Here is a 23,598-nt window from a genome sequence, read left to right on the forward strand (position 1 = left end):
GAAGGAGTTGCCTGCTTGGCCTCGGAAGTTGTCTTGGGCAGGGTCCGGCCCAGAGCGAGGCCTGGCTGCTATTCTTGGAACTGGAATTCCGGCTAATCCAGGCAGGGGTGGACCCCGGTCGGTTGTCTCTTAGCCACCTGTAAGCCAGTCGACCTCATGAAAGAAGGTGAGGGCGGAATCTCTCTCGGTGGCCGTTTTTGCTGCTTCTTCCTCGGTTCCCCGCCACCTCCGGGTGCTTTCACTGGTTTAGATTTTTTTTGTGGGGGGTCTAAGGTTGCTTTTTCGGCTGGACTTTGAACGAGGAAGGGGGGGGGAACAGTTGGCTGCAGGAGCCGTTGTTCCCTTCTTCTGTCCGGTGGGAGGAAGGCTCGGGGCGAAGGGAAGGAGGCGCCCCTTTCCTGCCTGCCCCCGAAGTCGGGGAGCCCTGGCGAAGGCTGCGGTCCGAGGCGAGTGGGGGGCTGTTGGTACCGGTGGCCTGACAAGGCTCGAAGGGGAGTGGGCGACAGCGGAGACGGCAGGCGGGAGCGTTGATATTATAGCGCGCTTGTGTTATTTCTACGAACGTCTTGACGGGTGTCGGCGAGAGCTGATGTCTGTGAAGTTCCGCTCCGTCGTGGCTGGAGATGCGCTGACTTGGTTTGCATTAGCTTTTCCCGAGTTGGTGCCGTCCAGATGCGTTTGACATTATGCCGTCCTTCATCTCCAGATCTCAATGGGAATGGATATTCAAAGACCTTCGGGCGATAGCAGTTCGGCTTCGACGGTCGCTCTGCTCTCACCAAGCGAGTCGTTCCAGGGGCGCCGCCTCAGAAGTGTTGGTGTTGAGCCTTCTGTGGAAGCGGGAGGGATCCCCGAGGAGCAGTTTGATGTCCGGTTTTGCAACACTTGCTTAACCCAACCCAGACATATCACATTTTGGTATAGGAGGAAACAGTGCTTTTTCCCACCCTTATTAATAAGAAACAAAGTGCGGTTCTGGGAAACCGGGCTTTAACTGGGGCTGATAAATAGAATTTGGAGTTGGCTCCTTGTCTGTGTGCTTGTTCTTGAGTTATTCTGTTTTCGGGGTTTGAAGAGCATGCATATCCAGATTTTAAAACAATCAAAATAACTTTCAGTTTGATGACTGCCTTGGGGAAAAAAGATGGCAGACCTTTTATAGAACCCTGTAACTAGAAATGGTGGAACAGAATACAGATTGCAGAATACAGATTGTACAGGTTCTTGTTTAAGAGAATATTTGTTAGCACTGGCAAAATGGGACAACAATTTTCTGGGGAAATCCATAAGGCATTCTGAGCCTAGCAATTTTTTTTACATCAAACACTGTCAAGGGACGCTTTTAAAAATTATTTAAATAGGTACAGCTTTTAATATAAGCAATTTTATTTGTACAGTGTGAAATTTTAAGCATGCCTCTAGATCTCCTAGGTCCCTTACATATTTTTCACAATAACTCAGTATTACAGTCTTCTCTTGTGAGCCTGCAAGCTAGCTACCAAATAAATTCTAAATGTGTATAGATCTAGTAAAACATTCAACTAGGTTTTCAGAATATTTCCTGATACATTTCCTGATACCCAAAAGGATTCTTTTTCAGTCAATATGGTCTAAATAAATTACATTTTATTTTCTGCATATTTCTTTTCAAAGGTGCCAACTTAGATTGAGCAAGGTGGTTATTCCCTCCTCTCCCAGAACTATAAACCTGTTAGAGACCACTGTTTTGCAATTTCATTGGGAGGAGCAGCTCAATGGAGCACTTATGGACAATTGCAAAGAGCATTCAGCCACATTTGTCAGCTTTGCTTTTTTTACAGAGCTGTCTTTGGTTTCCCATTTCTTCCTGCATAAATATGTTACTTTTCAGGCTAAGACAAAATGCTTCACATTGATTAAATAAAAAAGAGTAAGATTTACAAATTAAAAAGAATGGGAGTTGAGGGGGAAAAGAATAGCAGAATTTTATCTGATAATAGTCAAACAAAACAACAGGCCTTCAGCGTGCCTTTATTTCCAATTTTGATTAGATTTTTTTTTAACCTGATAAGAGAGAGCGTCACTTCCCTGTGGCTTCTTCCTCTGGTTAGTGGAAAAGATTTGATTTGCTTTCCTTCAGGTATGCAGCCATAAGAGAAGTGGCAGTTTAATGTAAATAGAGATGTTCTTATGATTAGTACATTCAACATACTAAGTTAAATGTAGTTGGCTAATTTTGTTTCACTTTTTAATCTAACACTTCTTGTAATCATAGTACATAATTTGGTTCACACAGGCAGACATTTTTAAACAGTGAGTTACAATTTTGGGGGGGCGGGATTGTAAACAAATTGGGAAGGTCACTGGTTTTTTTTCAAGATGATCAGGCTTATGCAGATTAAGTGGGAATGCTGTCAACATTCATTCCATGCTTTGATTCTACTTTGCATAGTAACTTTTATTCATGAAGTCACACAATCATTTATTATTTTAGTGGGTCACAGTATCTCAAAGTCTGAGAACTCCTGTCATATGAATAGAATACCCTAACTTTTCTGCTACTTTTTCCTTAAGTCTATAATCTTATTTCATATATTCTTGGATAAGATTTACAGTACTCAGTGGTCATATAATAGAGTTAAAATATCTAAGATGTTTATAAGTTGAGTTTTGAACATTTTTAAAAATACTGTCTACATTAAAATAAGTTTTAAGTAAAGTGCTTTTTTGCAGAATAAAAAATCAAATAACTTTTTGCATCATATCTTTAAGAAAGACTGCAGAAATCTTTTATTAGTTTTCTTGAACCTAATAAGCAGAAGTATTTTAAAATGCTTCTATAATCTTTAATTTGCTTAGTTCATGATATTGTTAAATATTTTATTCTATATTTTTTAATAATTACATTGTAATTCCGCTGAAATTATATAAGAAATATTGAAAGTTAGTATACCGTTTTTAATTTTAAAAATGCATGTTATTATAAATATTAGTACATTAAATACTTTTATTTCATTTACATTTGAAATAAAAGTATTTAATGTACTAATATTTATAATAACACGCATTTTTAAAATTAAAAACGGTATACCAACTTTCAATATTTGAAAGTTGGTATGTATGCACACATACACATTAATCTGATTTGCACAGAATTTATGTAGTTTATTTGATCTCCATCCTATATGAATTGGAAAATCCTTGCCCTGAACTTGATGTGGCAGACTGTATTGCACTCGAGGGAGGTTGTTATAACAACAGAAATCCTTATGCTCCAATTTAATGGTTTGTGGAATTTTTAAGAAACTGGAACAATACTTTCCTAGTACTGCAGACTCTGTCTACATCCCAGATCATTTCCAACAGTGCTCAGAATTATTTCTGAGGGGTTTCTTTTTTGTCTTTTGCAACTTTATTGTATACAACTGTACTTAAATAAATTCTGCCAGGGGTTTATGGCATATGTAATTTAAGTCGTAAAATAAAATGTTAAAATATAGGTGAACAATGAGAAAATGTCCTATTTTCCTATGCTGGGGGTATAGGAGGACTAATGCCTCATGATGTGTCCAATTTGCTGTAAAGCCCAATAACAACTGGGCAGATGTCTCAATATGGGTGTCAACTCATAAAACATAAAATGCCCAGGCTAATGCCGGCATGTTAACTTCTAATAAATCCTTTCCAGTTGTGGGAGTGTGGCTCGAGGCTCATGATTTAATTGGAGTAACTGCCAGAATCCTGACAATGGGAAGGAGCCATTTTTTGTCTCTAGTATTATTTTGTCTGGCAGCTATGCGAGGTTGAGTGTTACTTTCCTTCCTTTTCCTTGGGGAGTTTGAACTCCATTCCTATGCTATGCTTCTACCTTGAACCCCAAGAAGTAAAAGCTGTTATCGGTGTTTGGATGATCTAGTTCCTGACTTTGGCTGTTTTTGAAAAAGACTTTATTTTTCTGAATGGATTTTGAATCTCCAGGCTAAAAAGAGGGCTGAGAAAGCTTTAAGGCAGGGGTCAGAAACCTTTTGGACCTCAGGGACCACCATCCCGAGGACCACTAATACGAATTTTTAGAAAATATATATATATTTATATTTATTTATATATATATATATATAAATTTGCTCCAAGACCAATCAACACAGACCAAGACTCCCAACCAATCAGGATGAAGAAAAAACCATTCTGGCACAGCTGTAGGCTAGCCCCAAATTTAAAACAGAAACGGCTGTGAAAGCCTGACTCACAGACGAACTCAATACAGAAGCCTGATGATGGCAGATGAGATTCTGCCGAAACTTCGCTACAACAGGCTAATCTCTCATCCTTTGGGGGGGAAAGAGAGAGGATTTAATACTGCTGGGATTCAAAAGAAGCCACATGGTGCCTGGAGGCTAGGAAGATCTGGACGGGGAGGAACCGGCTCCCCCTCAAACAGAAGAAAAGCAGAGCCCCCCCCAATCTGGTCATTTCATATCTCCCCCAAGTCAGAGGAAACCTCTCCCTCCTTTGCCAGCTGCCTGGAATTGGGTGAGGGAAGGTGGGCCGGGCTGGAAGTGCTGAGGAAGACAGACTCCTAATAAGCAGGCAACACCCCTCCCTTCGGCCTCCACACAAGAAGAGGACTCCCCAAGGCTAAGCTCCAGTTTCTCCCACCACTTCCAAGCAGAGATGGGTCCCTCCCTATGTGGAGGCCGAAAGGACAGTGTCAAGGCCAGAAAAGCTTGAGCTCTCACCTGCACAAACAGACTGGTTATCAGGAGCCCGTCTTCCCCTGCGCTCTTTTGGTCTGGGCATTTGTTCTCCTCCGCCCCATGCCAAAGGAAAGCCAGCCGGGCTTCTCCTTCCCTCCTACCCTTCCCCCTGCTCCTTTCCCCCCCACTCAATCCTACTTCGGGACAGAGGAGAACACATGTGTATTGGAATTTCCAACATGCATTTCTCCAGCGCTCGCCCACAATTCTTTGTGTTCCTCCAGGCCTGGCTTGCTGAGGGGGAAGAACAGCCCTGACGTCTCTGCTGACCGCGCCCCCCCCCCCACGGCCCCAGCCATCGCTGCCTGGGGATAGCACAGGAAAAGAAACCGAGCAGAAACATAGCTCTTGCTGGGGCGAAAGAGCGGAGATCAGGGAAGGCACAGGCAACAGAAAGTGGCCCTTTTCAAAGGCGGCAGCTTCCGTCTTCTCTTGTCTGTGCCTTCCTTGATCTCAGCTCTTTCGCCCCAGCGAGAGCTGTGTTTCTGCTCACTTTTCCTACGCCTTCCCCAGGCAGTGATGGCTGGGGAAGTGGGGCAGCACAGCAGAACGCCGAGAGGGATGAGAAAACTGACACCATCTACACTGCCCCATTCCGGACCTCTGAACTGGATGGTGAGCGCAGACTTGCCCCTTCCACCCCTTCCCACCACCACCAGCCGGTACTTTTCCTGTCCCATCCTGTCCCTACAGCCCGCGGCCATCGAGGAAGAGCCCAGGCAAGGAGAGGTGAGCTGGAAGGTGCAGGAGTACTGCGCAAATGCAAGTTGTGCAGCACTCCTGCACTTTGCAGCCATCTTCATCGCCACTTCAGCCCGCTTGTGCCTCCAGCCCCCTCTTGCTGCAACAGCACCATTATCTCATCCTGTGCTGCTTTTTGCAGGTTTGCGCTTGTCTGAAAGGGGGCCAGAGGGTGGGCGGGCCATGTGGGCGGCGCAGCTTTGTGTTCCTATGCAACCTGAATTAATTGCTTTGGTGGGGAGGATATTTCTTTGCAGCCCACCAAAATTTTCTCATGGACCACCAGTGGCCGTGGCCCACTGGTTGGCAACCACCGCTTTAAGGAGCTACAGTATATGGTCTGTATATTGTGTATTCCCTTTTATCCCTTTTCCCTTGCATTTGAATTCCAGCATATAGGAAAAACTGGGACAGGCAGTAGTGTGATTGTTTCTAGGTTTAAAAATGGGAAATGTTGGAGTGGAACATCTGAGTGTGCTGAGATGTAAAGTACCGGTATGTACTGAAATGATGTCCCTCTTGTCATCAGTTAATAGTCTCCTGTATACATGGGTACTGGCAGCATCTTCAGAATAGCTGGCTGGATAAAAGAACATTAATAAAACATCCTTTTTAAATAAAATACGTTGATGTAACAGAATGCAGTCCCACTCAGTACGTCGTGTAAATGTGGCCGTAATGCTGCTAGAGAAACAATATGCCTCATTCTCTGTTGTCTAGTCAAACTCAGACACAATAATTATATTGAACCTATGACCGTAATAGAGCCTTTCTATTACAGTTGCAAGTGGTGACAACTTTAAGTGAGACAGCTTTGCATAATGACTTCTACCCCCTGCTCTCCCTGATACCACCATTTTATTTTTAAGCAAACATAGACAAAAAAAAACATAAAACCATCTTCCAGTTACATACAGTGTGTCGGTTGGTTACAATGTTTCCAAGCCTCTAGATGGCAATGTTACTTATTATCCTTTACTTTCACTTCCCCCCTTGTATCCAAAGAAAAAAGGGGAAAAAAGGTTGGAAGTATTTTAAAAAGTAACAATTTATTGAAAACTATACTGTTAGGCGCTTAAAAAAAAGGAAAGGATCTTTCCCAAAAAATTATTAAGTATAAAAGCCAGAGAAAAAAACCATTCCAGATTTTAAGGTTAAAAGGCATTTGTAAAAAGTCCAACAATAAAAAAATAAAAAAGACACAAATTTTGATTTCAGGCTTAATCTCGCCGCTTCCTCTCTTCTGTCTTCAATTTAAACTTTTTCTTTTTCCCTCTCAAGGTGTTCTCTCAAACAGAAATATTTAAAAACCGACACATTTTCTCTTTCCACTTTCTTCTTCCGTTCGGAGCTATCCCAGCTTCAGCAGCTTCAATGGCTGCCTCTATGCTGCCGGAAAAAAGGGCTTCTCCTGGATCAACCAGGGACTTTGCAGTGTCCCTGGGATCAACAGGATGTGCCCTTCTCTATCATCATCTCTATGGGATGGTTTAGGTCCAAAAGGACCGTCCAGTGGCAAAGATATTGACGGCAATCTTGGAGCTTCAAGATCACACATCGTACCACCGGGACACCAGCCCCACCCTTCCCCAAGTGTCTGGCTTCTTAAAGACTAGCAAGAGCCAGGAGAGGCTTGCAGTCTTCCAATGACTAGCTGATCAGGGCAGAAAACTCCAAAAATCAGCCACCATTTCCGCAAGGAATTGTCCGAGCACTGAAAATGGCAACTGCTTCTACCACAGGAGACATGGAGAACAGGCTCAAGCAGTCTCCTCAAAGCTGGATAGCGATAGAGGAAGCACTGCAGCATCCCTGTGGTCACTCAGGAGGGGGAAGGACCGTGGGGGTGCTACAGCTGCCTTAACTTTGAAATAGGTTTGTATGTAGCTTTTGAAGGAGCTGTTCTAGTCTTGGACAGCCGTTAAGTGACCTGTCATATCTTGAGGACTACCTGTATATAACTATTTAATATTTGTTATTTAACCTACAATGGGAGTTGCTTAGACATAAGCGGAATGTCACTGCTTATATACAGCTTGCTTTTATGATTATCTCACTTGTTTGGCAGTGTTCTCGGAATCAAACTTGCAATTAAACCTTTATCCTGAATAAGGTATTCTGTTAATTCATGTAAAGAGCTTTTGCCACCCTGGTAACTGTCCTGAGGGATATTGTAATGCAATGCATTTGCGTTTTAACATAGTACTAAAATGTTAAATTGGCATTATGGATGCCTTTTCATGAATTACTCATGTAAACACAGTGGGTTTTTTGTGTGTGTCTGTGGACAGAGTCCCTCTAACGAGCTTCTAATTAAAAACAAAAACAAGCCACTGCAGGTATTTTCTGAAAATATTTTATTTTAGCAGTAGTTTGTTGATTTATTCTGATGGCAATTTATCATTCCATCATGATAATATAATGATATAATTTGTTATACTTTTTATATCATACTCAAAAGTGATTGGTTTTTAATAAAAGTTGGGGAAGCTTTGTTCCTGAAAAAGCCTTTCCTAATCCCTATTCATTATGATCACTCCATTTATAGCATAAGAAATGGTATAGAATGTTGCATTTTCTCTAGGTTGGTACACATTGAATTTCTGCTTAGCCATGGGCATTAAAAAGTGACTCAGGAACAATCATATCCCCATCATATCTAAGAATGTTTGGAGAATAAAATGGAGTAAAGTAGACCTCATTAGATAAGAGGCAAAGTAACTACTGTGCATTACAAGCTGTAATGTATGCAAAATATGTCAATTTGGTAAATACAGCTTTTAAATTAATGTTTTGTAATATTGTCTAAGAGTGAACTAGAAACTTTCCCGCCTCACTGCTGTCTGAAGGCAGCTGATGACTGCCAGCCTGCCCTGGCCCCATCCCTGCCTCTGATGCAGAGTTTTTGTCCGAGCCCTCCTCAGCCTCCAGGACTGGCCCAGGTTCCTCCCCAACCTCCTTGCTACTGTCAGACTCTGCTGCCAGCTCCGCCAGCTGCCGGTGGGCCACAGCTGTCCCGTCCAATTCTGTTATTAATCCCTACTGGGTCATTAATGTCAAGTGGCCTAATTTCAGAAAAGTGCCCCACTCGACCATCATGGATTTCAATGAAATTTTGTGTGAACATTCACATATGTCACCAATGGCATTTTTACAAAAAATGTCAACTTTACACTCAATTTGTAAACTATTGGAAAGCAGTAGGAGAATGAAATTTTATATTGGAAAACCTTGTGTTGCTGAGTTATTATGTGCAAAGTTTCACATTTATCATACCTTTCCTTCCAGAGATATAAAAAGCCAAACTTTAACCTTTTTTAGAGCCACAATATTTTCAGCCAACTTTGCTTCAAATTATCTAGATGGAGATCGCTCATCAGAATGTTTCTATTTTTTTTGTTTAATAGAGCACAAAACGTTGTACAAGATGGCCAAGTTTTGTTTCTCTCAACAAAATATTGCTAGAGATATTACGTCTCAAAGTTGCTGAAACCTCAGAGTCATACTGTAGAAGGCTGCAGTATGGGGTCAAACAAATGACTACATCTTCGCAAGTATTGCATCAGCAAACATAATACTTTACCAATGTTCATTGGGAACATGTGTGCATCTTCACACAAAATTTCATTGAAATCCGTGATGGTTGAGGAGGGACCCCCCCAGACATGGAATGACCCTACTATCATCTTTAAAACTTCTATGCCATTCATACCTCTCTTGGCCTTTTATGTAATAGGCAGAAATCGAGCTGGTATTATTGGAGGCAACTCCGGTAATAACAAATTTACTTTCCAGGAATGTTGCAAGATTCTAATACAATGCCATTAATCCTGTAACAGTTGCTCTTGGCATTGCAGTCTGATCTTGGGGTGAATTTGCTGGGACCTCTACTCCTGGGAAGATTGGCAACTGTCTTGAATGTTTCCCACTTGTGAATGGTGTTCCTTACTGTAGAACGGCTGTCAAACTCCCAGCCTATGGGCCAGATGCATCATGCGCTGGCCACGCCCACTCCTGGTTTAGCAAAGGAGAAAAAAGTCCCATGTCACATGACACCACCATGAGGATGTGAGTTTGACACCCCTGCTGTAGAACAGTGGATTGTTTGAAATGGATTTATAACCCTTCCCAGACTGATGGGCAGCAACAATTGCTTCTCTAAAATCATTGCTGATATCTTTCCTATTTGGCATTGTGTTAATACACACTTAATGCTGGAGATCAGGAAAGTCCTAAAACTTTAACGTTTATAGAGGTAGTCACACTTGCTAATGATCAGTTGATTAAGGGCACTTGATTAGCAGCACTTGGTTGCTATTTAGCCTCTTCATTCCCATGGAAGCAATAAGGGTGTACTTAGTTATTCACACAGAGCTTCTACATTTTGTTTTCTTTTTATAAAATAAATGATGACATATATCATGTGTTGTTGTTTATCTAAAGTATTTATCTACTTTTAAGAACTGCTAAGAACAGATGATTTTTCCTGATATGTAATACCATTAGAACTTCAAGTTCTAAGAGAATGTACATTCTTTTTCACATGACTTCTGGAGGTTTAAATTCTCTCTGGGATGAGTAGTTTTTAGTATTTTGGGTTAAAAGATCTTTTTATACTAATTCTTACTGGATAATCTCAATATTACACTACTTTTTCTTTGTAGAAAAAGCAATCAGTGATCGTTTAAAAAAAACCCATCAAGAGAAAAAAAGAGCATCACTTGCAGACTACTCTTTATTAAATAGACTTGAAACTCACTATTTTCATAACAGCCATTTTATTAAAAAGAAAATATTGCATAACAGTCATTTTTTGTGAGATCTTACAAACATTTTAAAAATCTCATGTTCCCCCACCAAAAAGGAGATCTTAACAAAAACAGGAAAAATAGTAACTTGAAATCATAGCTGCCATGTATGCATGGTCAATTAAGAACCCTAGAAGTCAGTTCTAAACATACTTTCAAGTGAATGAACTTCCTGGACTCAGCAAGATTACTTGAAAGTAAACAGACATTGCACTGCATTGTTAAGGTTTACCTCTCTATAATTATTTTGCAGTACTAAATCTGTTCTTTCATCTCCCATCATTCATGTACATGCATCTTTCCTGTTAGACTGAAACTTTTATTGTTACTAGCCCAGTCTATCAGGATCAAGTGATGGGTACGTACTAGAAAATAAATTGGCTTTGAGTTATATTATTTTAATTCTTTTCTACACAGGCAAATAATAGACTTTAAATTGAATGAATAGTAAGAAATATTAAGTGTGTACTTTAAATAAATGCAAGATGGGCATTTTTAGTTAATAGAGGTTTCTTTAAAAAAAATGGTGTCTTTTTCTTGTCCCAAATCTTCAACATTACAAACAATTCTTCAAAACTCCTAATTGTTAGCATAAAAATCACTGTGGAATAAATCAAAAGGGAAAGAAAAACATACGACAGAGAAGTGTAACGTTCAATAAAATGTAAAGGAAAGAGTTAAGATGGAACAATTTTTCATTCCTTTCAGCAATATGAGAAAACTATACAGATAAAATCATTAAGTAAAAACAAGAATTGTATGCATAAAAACAAAAAAACACTAGAACAATGATTGGGGAGAGGACACACTGCATAAAGAATTTGAAACAGACACCAAGAGAAATTTCTTCACTTAGTATTATAGACTGATGCATTAAAGGTACTATTGAGCTGATTCAGCATATATGGAAGATTCTTGCCTGAATATGTAGACTTTTGCCTACATAGGCAATCCTTCTTTGTGATAAGTCCAATTAACCAGAAACCCATCAATTAATCATAGTTTCCTGTTTTATCCAAATTAGGAAGATAAGGTTAGCAGTGCAGGACAAGCTGAGTGGATTTTTCAGAATCATAATTCAGTGAAGAATCAGAACTTTGGCTTATAACATTCATGGTTTAATCGGTATTATGGAGACTTACTGGGATGTTTTCTATAACTGGAGAATCCAATGAATTTACCCTAGCCTAGACCATTTAAAGATTTAGCTGTTTGGTTGGTTGAACCTTTATTATCCTTGAGAAATTGTAGATAATTTCTATGAATCTGAAGTTGTTTCAAAATTCTAGAATAGAATAGAATTCTTTATTGGCCAAATGTGATTGGACACACAAGGAATTTGTTTTGGTGTAAATGCTCCCAAGATACATACGTCAAGAATCATAGGTATAACACTTAGAAGTAGTCATAGGGTACTATAAATCTACCAGGAAACATATATATAAGAAACATATAAATCATATAAATCATACTAGGAAACATAATAAGCTAGGGCCTGTCAAATCATACTAGTAAACAGTCAATAAAATAATAATTAAAAAATCGTAAGAATACAAGCAACAAACTTACATTCATACAGTCATAAGTGGGAGGAGATGGGTGAAAGGAAGGATAAGAAGATTAATAGTAATAGTAATAGTAATGCAGACTTAGTAAATAGTTTGACAGTGTTGAGGAAATTATTTGTTTAGCAGAGTGGTGGCATTCAGGAAAAAATATTCTTGTGTCTGGTTGTTCTGGTGTGCAGTGCTCTATAACATCATTTTGAGGGTAGGAGTTGAAACAGTTTATTTCCAGGATGTGAGGGGTCCATAAATATTTTCCCAGCCCTCTTTTTGACTTGTGCATTATACAGGTTGGAAGGCAGGTTGGTAGCAGTTATTTTTTCTGCAGTTCTAATTATCCGTTGAAGACTGTGTCTGTCTTTTTGGGTTGCAGAATCAAACCAGACAGTTATAGAGGTACAGATGACAGACTCAATAATTCCTCTGTAGAATTGTATCAGCAGCTCCTTGGGCTGTTTGAGCTTTTTGAGTTGGCGCAGAAAGGACATGCTTTATTGTGCTTTTCAAATGACATTTTTGATATAAGGTGTCCATTTTAGGTCTTTAAGATATGATAGAAGCTAGAAATTTGAAGGTCTCTACTATTGATACTGTGTTGTCTAGTATTGTAAGAAGTATTAGTATGGGAGGGTTTCTCTTAAAGTCTACCAGCATTTCTATGGTTTTGAGTGTGTTCAGTTCCAGATTCTTCTGGTCGCACCATGTAGCAAGTTGTACAATCTCCTGTCTGTATGCGGATTCATCATTATCTCAAATGAGACCAATCAGTGTTGTATCATCTGCAAACTTCAGTAGTTTAACGGATGGATCGTTTGAGATGCAGTCATTAATATATAGCAAGAAGAGAAGTGGAGAAAGAGCACACAGCTTGGGGGCGGGGGCTGTGCTGATTGTACAGGTATCAGGTGTGATTTTGCCTAGCTGCACCTATTGCTTCCTGTCTGTTAGGAAGATTATGATCCACTTACAAGTATGTTCAGGTACCGCTAGCTGGTAGCTGACATTCTAACATTCTAAGTTATAATTCTAACATTCTAAGTTATAATGAAGCTGCTAAACATAGTTTCATAGCTCACAGGAAAAGGAAACCATATCTAATAAAAGATTTGTGTGGCAAAAGGCAGAAACTGCATGAACAAGCCAAAATTATTTCACATGTTGCATTATTCTGTTGGATGTGTGACCTGTATTTCTCTTAGTTTTTCATTTTACACTAGCAGGTCTATTTATTAATTGTGAATTAATTATAGCCATTGGCAAGCCCAGTGGGTCATAATTTCTGAAATATTTCCTTACCTAAATACAGAAACAGAATGATTAAGGGAAGGCAAAAAAATCAGTGGGAGCAACAGCAACTTTCAAATTTCTATTAGCTTTCCCACTGAATTTACATAAATGACCTCTGTGATCATATTAAGAGCAACTTAGTTCTTTTCGCTGATGATGTAAAGCTATTCAACATCACTGACAATACTGCTACCCTTCAAAATGACCTCAACTGTGTGTCAGAATGGTCAAACAAATGGCAATTTCAAATCTCAACAAACAAATGCTCTGTCTTACATATCAGCAAAAAAAAATCAGAAAATAAAATACAAACTGAATAATCAAGACCTTGTTGATGACCCCAACTATGTCAAGGACCGTGGAGTACTCATCTCTAATGATCTAAGTGCTAGAGCCCATTGTAACTACATAGCCAAAAAGGCATCAAGAGTTGTTAACCTAATCCTGCATAGTTTTTTCTCCGGTAATATCATACTACTAACTAGAGCATACAAAACATTTGCTAGATCAATACTTGAATACAGCTCATCAGTCTGGAATCCGCATTACATATCGGATATTAATACAGTTGAGAAAGTCCAGAAATATTTCACTCCTCTACTTGTAGTAGAATGCCACCAGACTTGAAATTTTAGACCTAGACAACCTAGAACTACGCCGCCTTCAGTCCGATCTAAGTATAGTACATAAAATTATCTACTGCAATGTCCTACCTAACAATGAATATTTCAACTTCAACCACAACAATACAAGAGCATACAATAGATACAAACTCAAGGTTAAGCGCACCAAACTTGATTGCAGGAAATACGACTTTAGCAATAGAATGTCAATGTCTGGAATACTCTACCTGACTCTGCAGTTTCTTCCCCAACCCGCCAAAACTTTAACCTTAGACTGTCTACTATTGACCTAGCCCCTTTCCTAAGAGGTCTGTAGTGGGTGTGCATAAGTGCACCAATGTGCCTATCGTCCCTGTCCTATTGTTTCTTTTATTTTCTTACATGTACCCATTTCATGTATTCATAGCTATGTATATACTTATACCTATTATCTTGTAAGCGATTGACAAATCAAAATAAAAAAATATGAAACTGATTAAACAGGAGAATGTAGGCAGTTGTATTGACCTCACCCCTTTCCTAAGATGTCTTTAGGGGGCATGTATAAGTGCCCTAACGTGCCTACCATCCTTGTCCTATTGTTTCTTTTTTTTTATTCGTATCCATTTCATGTATTTATAACCATGCTTATACTGATACCTGTTATATACTATTTGCTTGACAAACAAACAAACAAACAAATAAATAAATAAATTTCCTTGTGGGAAGCTGAATGAGTATTGGAAACCTCCCTCTCTCCACCTCCCAGAGGGCTGGTAAGTGGTTGCTGGTGGTGGGGAAAGGAGAAAGGGATTGTGCAAGTGGCCAGGAAGTATCAGGGAGTGTTGAAAATGAGGACAACATGAACCCTGGCAGTAACACCAATCTAGTAGTGCTGAAGCAGCCTAAATTTCATTCTCTCAGGAGAGAGAGGTCCCAGCATTCTGTAAGTTAGCTCATTTGAGGTACCTTAGTTGACAAGGTTTTGCCCTGTAATGCATCATTTTGTTCAGTTAAAAGTTTCTAGACAAGAGAGTTTTAATAGCATATAGATTAGATTTCTTCTTCTACCGTATATATTCCACCAAGCTAGCCTCTGCAATTCATCCACACACTATATCTTCCATCATTGTATAGCTAGTACAGACATGAGATACGGTCTCAGCAAATTATAGAGATTGAAACTGCATATACCTCATGGATAACAACTGATAAAACAAAAGCTCCATAGTTTAACCAAATAAATGCATACATCTATAAGCCAGTCTCTTCCATCTCTCGGTTTTCCTACTGTGTCAGTGTTCAGAATGCAACATTCTGTACAATTTCGTATGCTATAAATGGAGTGGTCATAATGAATAAAGATTATAAAGGACTGTGTGCATATACACACACACATACTTGTAGACATACAAACTGTGGTGCTTTGGTACAAGTTGGATGATCTATGAAAAATTATTCCTTTTTTATTCATATATTTTCTCATTCAGTGGACAAAGAAAAAATTATGCTATAGTGACAATGATGCATACGTTGTCAGAAAGAAAAAGACTGCAGCTATAGTACTGTAAGAAAAGCAGTGAAAAAATACAACAAAAACCCATAATATGATATGTCATAATAAACAATTACAATGTCTTCTTTTTTGACAATATATCACTATCACTATTGTTTTTATTGCTCTTTTGTTATTAATTAAAAAGCAATAAATAAATAAATAAATACAAAATGGAAAAGGAAAAATAGTCAAACAACAAAAATCAATCTAAGTCACAAATTTTCATATAAGGAACTTAGCAAATTAAATGCATGAAGAATATCAGGAAAACCAAGGAGGGGTAGGTTAGAGTCAAACAGAACAAAATGGGAAATGACTATTGTATTGTTGGCAAAGAAAACTATTTGGAGCTCTTCATGTAGTAAAAAGGAGGCAAACTCAACTCCAGGAATCTTTCACCTTTTATGCAACTGAGACTTACTAGGAGTACCCCCATCCCCGTTCATTTGTTTGACTTGGAAAACAAAATATTAGGTTTTTTAACTACTTAGGTTATATTTAGTACAGATAGTTATACTGTACAGATAGTATTTGTTCAAATCAAGTTGTTTCTTGTTTGTCTAATACAGAGTTAGCTTTTCACATGACTGAGATAATCAAAGGTTTAAACAGAAAAGCTGAAAAAGACCCCTGCAGAGTTGCTGGTGGAGAGGAAAAATAGTTATCTAGTTAATTTGACCGACAAAACAAGCAACTGAATAAGGATTTAGGGATTAATGTGAGTGCGAGTAGTGTAATAGTGGAAATTGGTTTCAATATTTTTATATAATTCCTGTTTATAACAGTCTTGCATATAAATTGGAATCAACTATGACAAAAGGTTTTGCTTTTATTGCTTTATATATAAGAGGTAGTGGAAAACTGTATGGCAATAGTAAAATTTAAAAAGCAATACTAAAAAGCAATTTAGCTTCATTAAAACAGATTATTTATTCAATTTGTATGGCCGCCTGTCCAAACATACATACATCTCAGGCAAGTGACTCTGGGTGGCAAACAACCATAAAATCAATTAAAACACATTAAAAAAAAACAATTAAATGTATACAACAGGCAAGAAATATCAAAGTCCGTAGATCTAATCATAACATACATTCTGAACTTCATTAACCTGGGCAAATTCGGTAATTGGATCTTAAATGCCTTCCAAAAGGCCAACACAGGGGTGGGTTTCTACCAGTTCTGTCCACCTCTGTAGAACCAGTAGCTCTGAAGAGCAGCAGACATAGAACCGGTTCTATGTCTGCTGATGTTTTTGCTCACCTGCCCACCCGGGCTCTTACCTGATCTTTATTTCCTGATTTTTCAACTTCACCAACCGAACGAGGCACAGCTGCAGTTTAAAAAGCAGGAAAAGAGGGCTGTTTCAAAGGCTGCTTCTCTGCATGCAGCGTGCTGATGACGATTTACAGGCACGTGGCTCTGATTTACAGGCATGCAGCTCGCAACGTGCAGGGAAGCACATCATAAATCACTGAACCTCGTAAATCCCGAACTGGTAGTTAACCCTGTCCCACCCCTGGGCCAACAAGGTTGGGGCCATCCTAATCTTGGGTGAGGGGATTTTCCAGAGGGAAGGTATTATTGCAGAGAAATATTTTCTGTGCCTCATCAGCCAATAATCCTTGACTGATGGGACCTGGAGCATGCCTATCCCGCCTGACTGGATTAGATGGGTAGAAGCTACTGAGAGAAGACATTCCCTCAGGTAATCTGATTCCAATCATGCATTCATTTTTAGGCAGTTTTGCCATCTAGGAGGGGCACAAATCTAATATAGAAGTGGTCACGATAACAGCTACAAGCTACAGCCTGTCCACTGCCTAAGATTCAGTGGAATTGAACTCCTCCTGGATGGATAACTGTTACAAGATTCAGCCCTGTAGCCTCCACTGGCCCTGCACTAAGGCAGCAGTCCAACTCAGAGTGAATCTGAGCAATTGTATCTTCCAGATGTTCAACACATTTCTCACAGTGACTCTGAAGATGAACCCCAGAATTATTCCCTCCAAGAAGGTTCTGGGTCACCTGAAACAGAGCCACTGGATAGCTATTTACAGAGCTGCTGGATAGCTATTTGAGGATGCACTAAGGGTGGAGAAATAATTATATTTCAGCATGCCATACCATCATAAGGTAGATTTAATTGTGTTCTAATTTGTTCAATCATCTTTACTTGCCCTCTTTAACTCCCTTAGCTCCTCTGTATACTATGGAGAGTTCTGAGATCCAAGGATGCAGAGAGAATGCTCAGGTGTGATCCAGTCCAAAGTCACAGCAGCCATTCTAGACAGGCATCAACGCTCCAGCCAAACTATGTAGCAGACCTAGAACAATACTAACCCTATGGAACCCACTCAATTTCATCAGTTATCTGGGCAACTGCAGAGGAGGGTGGCACCAGAGAACTGGAGGTTCACAGGAAGTGATCTGACCATGATCTGACAGAAGCAAGTCAGAAGTATAATCACTATTATGCGTCAAGCCCTGAATGATTTGTAAAGACCCATGGCTATAATGGTGGCCATTAATTCTCAAGCTACTGACATGGTTCCAAGCAATGAACCCAATTGAATCAGAGAAGTTCCATTCAGGCTTTTAATGAGTACATATTGCGTCAGTACTTAGAAAGTTGAAGCTATCTCTGGGTAATTCCCATGTTTCAGAGTAATAAAAAGAATATAAACTTCCCACCACCCTCAGGTGTCTTGGGTCATGTTAACCAATCAGTCCAGCAGTAGCTTCCCCCTTGGTCTCAGCAGATGTTCGATGCCATGACCTTGGTTCACATGTTGCATCTGGTGGATGTTTTGTCTAGTGCAGGGATGTCCAACCTTGGCAACTTTAAGACTTGTGGACTTCAACTCCCAGAATTCCTCAGCCAGCTTGGCTGGCTGAGGAATTCTGGGAGTTGAAGTCCACAAGTCTTAAAGTTGCCAAGGTTGGACACCCCTGGTCTAGTGTATTCAGGCACTGCATTCCAGTCCTTTCTAACTTTCCCCCTGCCCCCAAAGAGTGGCAACTAAGAAATGAAGCAAAAGTAAATATGGCTTCAGCCAAAGTCATTTCAAAGTTGACAGCCTCTGACCCCAGTCCGGAAAATAAAGACAAAGTTCCCCAGTTCATAAGCCTGAGGGATTCCACCACAACCTAAAAATGGAGTCAAGAAGCTGAGGCAGAAAGGTTGAGGTGAGTATAATAGCAAAAGTCCCAACGAATCCCTCTTAGAGCCCAATTTAACAAATAAAGTCTCATGCCTGACAATCTGAAGGATTTTTAGGATATGTCTCTCAACAGTCTCAGATGACCACTACCATCCCACTGCCCCTACTCTGGGGTCTTGGCTGATGCCACATTTGAACCTAGCTGGATGCATCTCAGAAAGGGGAACCTTTCCCTCCTCTCCCAGACAGCTTTTGGGAATACATGCCAGGTCAGCCTTCTCCTATCAAGAATTATGGAAGAAAAAATGTATGATGCAATCTTAGAGAAAGAGAATAAAATATAAATGCACTTGTATACTGTTGTCAAAAAGATTGGAAGCTAATTCTTTATAATCTTTCTTTTAGTTTAGTTTTCTATTTTCTTACTTATTCAACATTATTTATTATTTTTTAATATTTGTATTGCTTTTGTCTTGTTAAAATTTCATACACACACATACATAAACACACACAAACACATCACACATCAAATTTTAACAAGATTAAAAAATATAATAACAAAGGTAGGAAGTAGAACCTCAAAATTTAAGTTGAGAATAAATGTATATAAAGGTTAGGATGGCAATATGTTGGCAGACCAAGAGCCTCTATTCTAACTGTTTAGAATAAATATCTTTAATCTTGTTTTTGTTTTGCAATGCAAAACAGAGTTTAAGGTAGTCCTCAACTTACGAAATTACAATGGTACTGAATGAAGGGACTCATGACCTCCTGCCTAAACTTGGGCCATTGCAGCACCTCTGTGGTCATATAATTACTGCAATCTGGACTCTTGACAACCTGTTTGCACCTATGATGGGTTGCCAAGCCCTCTGCGATCATGTAATCATCATTTGAAATTTTCCTTGCTGGTTTCCTCAGAAAGTGTAAGGCCTGAAAGACCAGATCCACAAATGAAGATTCAGTTTAATTGATTTATTGCTACAAGGCTAAACACAGGAATCGTCAGTCAGCCCCTAGTTATGGTTACGTAAGGATCAATGCCAATCAACCCGGGGGAGGGGGTTGGACTTAGCTAGTTTATGGCTTTTTATATTTATTATTATATATTATATAATGATTCTAAGCAGAATTCTGGAATCTTTTTCGTTCTTCGCCTTGACTCTGCCACTTCTTCTACAGAAAGACAGTGGGAAAGTCGAAAGCCACTGCTATAGGCAGGGCTTCCTCTGGTTCCTGAGGGCTGGTTGAAAAAGGTCTATTGGGATCCATTTTGGGATGGACCTTTTTGAGCCAGCCTCTGAGCGGGAGAGGAAGCTTTTCTCTGTTTTAGAAACAATGTTTCTGAAGTTAAAAGCTAATGAATGATGAAACCATGAAACAAAGTTACCCATTTTCATATGAAAAATTGAGTCCTTCCCCACAGGACACAACCTGTTGCTATGCAGAATTTTTCAAAGAGACATAGGGCTGGAAGGGACCTTAGAGGTGTTCTAATCCAATATGTATACACAACAGCCTCAATAGAGTTCAGATTATTTTGACTTGCATTCCTTATATGTTATGGGAAGGGAACTTTAGTATGAAACTATTATGTATTAAATAAAGCAAATAGTTAAAAATTAAAATTTGGCAATGCTAATTTTGATAGGCGAGTTATGTACATTTCTTTTGTTTCTTTTCCAGATGGCAAATGTCCATTAATTTTTTTCCAGATGGCAGATAGCATTTTCCAGAGTCCAGATTTTCCAGATGGCATTCAGATGGCAATACATTTTCCAGATGGCAAAGTATTTTAGTAAAATCTTCCTGAGGACTTCTATCACTTCTTAATCAGTTTAATGTCTCTTACTTTATATCTTTGATTATCTCAGCAATAAGCCTTGCATATACAGTAATAAATAATAGGATAGCTGCTTGGAGAACTGTTGATAAAAAAAGGTGGGTTCTACATCTGGAAGTGAATGGCCTTGCATTTTTTAAATGTGTGTAGGATAGGTAGAAGAGAAATCTCTAATTTCACAGATAGAAGATGGACAGAAGACTAGGAGAACCTTTATTTTCATTTCTGTTTTAAATAAGGGTGCTCTTGCAGCACGTCTCTGAACTCTTGTTTGGATGCATTCAAGAGTCCTGGGATGTAAATGAGCATTAGAATTTGTCAGCTTAATAGAGGTTATCAGACTATAATGGAACCAACATAATCAGATAATTGTGGCTTATATCAAGACTTGTCATCAGCTAACATGCTACAAGAATTAGCATTTCGCTAATCTTAGTAATGTGATAAAAGACCTAAGCATTCAATATTTTATAAGCAACCTCTATGCATTATCTGCTGAATCATTGCTCTAGCCTTGGGTTGTTTCAGTTGGTCTACTCTAGGCTAAAGAGAAATAATCCTGTTATATATCTATATTAGGTTTGGTGAGAGTAATCAAACAATTCTAGATTAAGATGAATAAAAATTGCCTAACTGAAAAGAGATACAGAACAATTATTGATCCAGAGATACAGTTCCTTGAGCATTGGAAAAATTTTGAACCATAGAACTAAAATGTGCTTGGAAGGTAAAGAATTTTGGAAATTTATACTTGAGTGATTTGAGGACATTTAAAGGTTTCCATTAATATTTAAAAATTGTGCAGTTATTACACTATATTACAATATGTTTACAATATTCTGTGCTACAGATACAAAATGAATACACAGGAACCTCAGACATATGCTATTATATGTACTAATTAAAATGCTTCTTTTGTTTCCATTATGTTCTTAAGCTAAACCACAAGTTGTAAACACACACATATTTAATTTTTTTTAAATTATTTGAATTGGTAGAAATGAAGAGTGTATGTATAGCAAAGTTGAAATACTTTCAAATTAAAAAGATTGAATCTTGAACAAAAATCTGAAAACAAGTGGCAAACAGTACTTGAAAATTAGAGAATCTATTCTCAACTGATTGAACAAGCATTTCAATTGCCAGTTTTGGCTGACTTTAAATGGACCAGCTGCCTGTGTCAGCAGCATAGGGTTACCAGGGTAACGGTGGCTGTTCAAAGAAGAATGTAGCTGAGCATGCAAGTTTTTGATCTGTAAGTTGAGGGAAAGAATTTGATGTGAATCATCCATTAGCTCTTCTACAGTAATCACACACATTCAAGTACTAAACACTATATTAGTGGTGTGAAGTAGCCTATAATTCTGTAGAATTTGTATGAGGATTTTAGTTACTTCATTTTTAGAAGCTAAAGAGTTTATAATAAGCAATTCTACATTTTTAGTTTCGAGGCACAGTAGTGAGACACTGCTATATTCAGTATCTAACTGTAGCGTTACTTTGCAGTTGCAGAGATAAAATACCTTTCCAATTCTGGATTTCCTAATTTGCTCTCTTTCGGTAAGCAGAAACATTCAGAACTGTTTTCAGGGAAAATAATCTATCTACCCTCTGAACTGTAGACACTTATCTTTGTACTGTTAATATTACTGACTATTAATGTTGTCTTTCACATTATTTGATTTTCTGAAACAATGATTTCAATTTGCAAAAAGGCAACATTTTCTGCTCTTCTCTACAGGAAAAGGTAGGCAGGATTTAGACCACACATGGGCAACCTATTGGTCCCCACATGCCCTCAGAGACTTTGAATATGCCTTGCCATGAATGCCAAAGCCCTGAATCCATCTTCAAACTATTTTGCTATTTAAAAGATTGTGAGAGGGGACTAGGATAATGCCTGGGTAAACAATACATAGGAATGACCTTTCTCTTCACAGTTCATACAGAATTGGAAGCTGTTGTCCAAGTTTTCTTGCATTTAGTACCCATTGCAATTAGTTTGGCCTTCTTTATATTTACTTTTAATTCCACATTTCACTGTGCTCCTTGACTTTCATTAATAAAATTTCTACGTCATTTTCATTTCCATTTCTCAGTATAGTGAAGATTATTGTTTCATTCCCCAAGTTTAAAATTACATTCATTTTCCAGTCTAGCTTATCTCAATATATATTCAGCATATAGGTTGAATAATATGCAGCTTTGTCTCATTCCTTTGCTGACTTGGAGCCTGTCTGTTTTGATATCTTCTGTTCAGATTAAGGCATTTGTACCTATGTGCTAATAAATTTGCATGAAGACAATGAAATATATTGGAAAATCACATGTTATACTAATCCAGAGTTTGTTAAATGATTTCCGGGATCAAACATTTTTCCCCATTCAATCATGTCTGATTCTCAGAGACTGCCTGGACAGGACCCTGCAGTTTTCTTGGCAAAGTGGTTTGCCATTGCTCCTTGCTCGGTTTGAGAGAAAGTGACTAGTTCAAGGTTACCCAACTGGCTTTGTGCCCAACGTGGGACTAGAATTTACAGTCCTTCAATTTCTAGCCTGATTCTTAACCCACTATACCAAATTGGCTATTTTAGAATAAGTTTCTTCAAACATAAATATAAACATAAAACATAAATATGGTTTTTTCAAGCTTGTTTCTCCCACCCAAACTTAAACATGCATAATTTATGACAGTGATTACATGCAAACAAAGCTGTATTAGAGCTTAGCATAATACATGAATCTAGACTCTGTTTGGTTGCACTTACTGTGACTCATCTTTTAGGTTTGAAAAGGGAGAAATATAGCCACTTATAATAGAAGAGTATATTTTAAATAACTCGTATATTGTAGCTTGAAAATATATTTATTTAAAAGAGAAGTGAATGGTATTGGAAACTAGATTGCAGCTAGTTCATGTAAGGAAGTCTAAATTAACAGCAATTTGTACAAGAAGGCAATTGGTAATTAATATATTCGAACCTGATAAATTCACAAGAAATAAATGCTTCTTTAAATATGCTGAATAAAAAGATACTTGAGAATCAAAAGGTGATAGTTATCATAAATTGCAAGATATTTAAGTAGGTTATTTTTTAAACAGAGAACATTTTTCCTTGTTTATAAAATTTGTTTTTGCCAAAACATATACAGGACTGAAGCAATAAAAAAGGATTATATATATATATATATATGTTTATAAATCTATGATTTTTCTGAACCATGCTTTTACAGCATTCATTACCAAAGTGGGTATTATGTGAACTGCAATTTAAATACTTTTTTTCAAATTTAATG

General features: G+C 38.4%; 1 protein-coding gene across 2 annotated transcripts in view; it reads left to right on the forward strand.

The window, feature by feature from the left end:
• FRS2 (fibroblast growth factor receptor substrate 2) overlaps positions 1–23,598 on the forward strand; it is a 38,625-nt gene continuing 15,027 nt past the window's right edge. Inside the window, exons 1-2 of one of the 2 annotated variants that reach the window (XM_087935600.1) lie at positions 18–166; positions 20,145–20,248. The gene's annotated coding sequence lies outside the window, so the exon portion shown is untranslated. Of the gene's footprint in view, positions 167–20,144; positions 20,249–23,598 lie in introns of both variants that reach the window. The other variant, XM_026699691.2, reaches the window with a different exon arrangement.

This window comes from Pseudonaja textilis, chromosome 5 (assembly GCF_049901715.1).
Source record: "Pseudonaja textilis isolate UNSWEBS1 chromosome 5, rPseTex1.2, whole genome shotgun sequence".
NCBI classification, from domain to species: Eukaryota; Metazoa; Chordata; class Lepidosauria; order Squamata; family Elapidae; genus Pseudonaja; species Pseudonaja textilis.